The sequence below is a fragment of the Poromitra crassiceps genome, assembly GCF_964638095.1.
Source record: "Poromitra crassiceps genome assembly, chromosome: 4".
NCBI lineage: Eukaryota > Metazoa > Chordata > Actinopteri > Beryciformes > Melamphaidae > Poromitra > Poromitra crassiceps.
The window spans coordinates 29,277,134-29,280,467 of NC_139626.1; the positions used below are offsets into that span (position 1 = coordinate 29,277,134).

Below are 3,334 nucleotides of genomic sequence, written 5' to 3' on the forward strand. Positions count from 1 at the left end.
TGCTGGTGCTTTTTGTTTTGTTTGTATTGTTAAAGACTGAGACACAGAGAGAATTGCAGCTGTTGTTTAAAAGCAAATAAATGTTGCTGGAAGGAATTCTTATCCAAGTTCTCATCCTTGCATTATAATATAGAGCAGTTTGTTGATTGTGATGTTTGAATGTGGTAGGCAAATGCTCCATTGTGTTTTACATTTATTACAGTTAATATTGCACTGAAACTTGATTAAAAAAAAAATCGAAATTAAATCGAAATCGCAATATCGGTCAGAAAAATCGCAATTAGATTTTTTACCCAAATCGTTCAGCCCTACTAAGAAGCACTTTTACATTTGCAAGTGTTTTTTTATACTTTCATATTATAGACCAGAAATAGATTTTTTGCTAATAAGCATTTCCATTTTCCATGCTTCCATTTTAGAAATGGAAGCATTTTTTTCTCCTTATGCATAAAATGCGTAGTGAAACCATGACCCAAAAACAAAAGGTATGTGGACTGTGGGCTAATGTATTGTTGCAATATTGCATACAGAGTATTAAAAAATACATACATGTTTCATCACTGCTATCCTGGCGTTGCTCTGCGGTGCTCATTGCAGGTGACTGGCATTGCTGGTTTCAGATCGGCATGGCACTTGGGTGCTGGCTGCAGGTTACATCAGAAGAAAAAAGTATTGGGAAATATTAGGTTTCCAAACACTTACAAATGAATGGAATACTAAGATCCCTAGACAGACACTAAAGCTGTTGCGTGGCCTAACGTTTTCATCCAAAGACTCACAGATGCATACAGTATATTAAATGCAATACCACATACATGTTATCACTGTGATCTTGGTGTTGCACTGGGGTGCTGGTGCTTCCTGCAGGGGGCTGGTGTTGCACTGACGTGCTCCCTGCACTGACCCTTTTGTCTCACATCACAAGGTGCCATACAGCCTCAGGAAGTTTTCAGGACCGGGAAAAAGATTGTTGATTTCATCCCGGGAGAGTGAGTGCAGCAAGTCTTCTCCAACATTAGTAGCTGGAACAGAAGTTACAGTTAGGGGCAAGAAGACACTGAGCTTATCACTGAATTAATTCAGCCTTGTGTACATAACAGTTGAGGATATTCCACTATCTTTTTTTTTTTTAATTGTGACATTTCCTCTTTCCTGTACAATTGCCAGTGTTCTGAGATTTTGCTCACTCTTGCTACAGCAGACCTGCCAACCTTGGAAAATGATTTTTAGTGCCACACAGCATGTGTTTTGGCCTTGTGCTTAGTTCACATGCTTTCGCACTACAGTGCACATAACATCACTGTCAATGTGACAGTGTTAGCCAGATGGCTAATTTCCAACTGTTGTCCCTTGGCCAGAACTTAAGTTAGCCATTACTCAGTCAAAAGTTTGAGTACACTTGCTTAAACCATTGTCGTTTCATGATATATTTCAATTTGTGTGCTTACACCAGCTCAGTGGCCTTGTGGTTTGAGTGTCCGCCCTGAGACTGGGAGGTTGTGAGTTCGATCCCCGGCCGAGTCATACCAAAGACTATAAAAATGGGACCCATTTGCCTGCCTGCTTGGCACTCAGCATCAAAGCGTTGGAATTGGGGGGTTAGATCACCATATGATTCCCGAGCGCGGTGCTGCTGCCGCTCACCGCTCCCCCAGGGGATGGGTCAAATGCGGAGAACAAATTTCGCACACTCAGGTGTGTGACAATCAGTGGGACTTTACCTTTACTTTACTTTACACAAGCGGATAACCATAAGTGAAATGCAAGTAAACGTATGTTGTGATGTCAATTCTGAATAAAGTAGTTAAGTTAGTAGTAGTTAATAGTTAACACAATTGGAGAACATAGAAAAAATACTATATTGATCATAGTTTCACTGTTATCCATCTAACCATAGCAAAAAAATCTGTTGCTCATTCTGATCTCTTGAGACTAACTAGAGCCTCCTTATTTTTTAATCATTCTGTGCTCATTTATTTCTTGCTCCTAAAGCTGTGTTCACACCGAGATATTTATTTTTCTCTCTGTCGCTTGATTCAACCCTATGGAATCACTCTGTCGCTCTGTTTAAATCGCTCGTCAACAGGCACAATAATTGACGGACATCTGGGGGCTATAACGTTACGCAATGTCATGATATTTGTCCACTACGAGCCACTGTAGTTGTTTACAAGCTAAGCCTATCAGCGTGCTCCTAACGTGAGCTAGTACAGACTTCATTTCGGCTATGTTCACACAGCAAACATTAGTGCTTGAATCTGACTTGTTGCTCACATCTGATTTTTTGTGTGGCTGTTCACACAGACTTTTTAAAAGTGGCCCATATCAGACTCCAGTGTGAACAGGTCGCGGACCTGAAGTGACCCGCATGTGCAGCACACTGCTGTTCTACATAAACCCAGAAGAAGACAGCAGTAAACATGGCGGTAGCTGACGATGTTGTTTCATCTGTTGTTTACGGTTCAATTTACAAGTTATTGTGCAGTGGAAGACAGGGAATATAGTTAAGTTAAGTTAAGTTATCCTTTATTTATCCCCTTGGGGAAATCCATCCTCTGCATTTGACCCATCCTCTACTAGGAACCTTCCTAGAACTAGGAGCAGTGGGCAGCCACTGTGCAGCGCCCGGGGACCAACTCCAGTTATTTTGCCAGTACCTTGGTCAGGGGCACTGACAGCCAGGAGTATTAACCCTAACATACATGTCTTTCTTTGATGGTGGGAGGAAACCGGAGCACCCGGAGAAAACCCACACGGACACGGGGAGAACATGCAAACTCCACACAGAAAGGACCTGGGACGGACCGGGGTTCGAACCCGGGACCTTCTTGCTGTGAGGCAACAGTGTTAACCACTGAGCCACCGTGCCGTCATATAGGTGCAGATGATAGCGAGGAAGAGGAGAAAGAGAGCCTTTAGATTTTTTTTTAATAATGGCTTTCTGTGGAGCAATAGCTGCTACTTCTTGCTAATACTTATGAGGTCTAAAACCTCACTGTTCCTCCACTGATTACCTCCCTCGCAGCTGTCCTCCATGTTTGTAATCACAATCTGGTCCTCCCTCCTCCCGCCAGTGCAGAATAGTGACGAATGTCGCTCTGGAATGACGTAAAAGTCACATTGAAGCATTAAGTCAGATATGGGCAAGATGTCTGTTCACACCGGAGTCACATTCCAAAACATCAGATTCGAATCTGATGTTTTTCCACATTTGAAAGTAGCCCAGGTCGTCTTTAAAAAAGTAACTTTCAATGTGACTTGTACTGTTCACACAGTCATAAAAAAGACTGACCTGAGTCACTTAGGTGGGAAAAGATTAGATTCAAGCACTAAG

At 42.2% G+C, this 3,334-nt stretch overlaps 1 long non-coding RNA gene across 1 annotated transcript; it reads right to left on the reverse strand.

The window, feature by feature from the left end:
• Positions 1–547: 547 nt before the first annotated feature.
• Positions 548–3,102, reverse strand: LOC310776054. The gene is made up of 3 exons (XR_014552692.1): positions 3,015–3,102; positions 816–1,022; positions 548–644 (listed from the first exon to the last, which is right to left on the reverse strand). It is a non-coding gene; the product is annotated as an uncharacterized lncRNA (long non-coding RNA).
• Between the last annotated feature and the right edge of the window lie 232 nt (positions 3,103–3,334).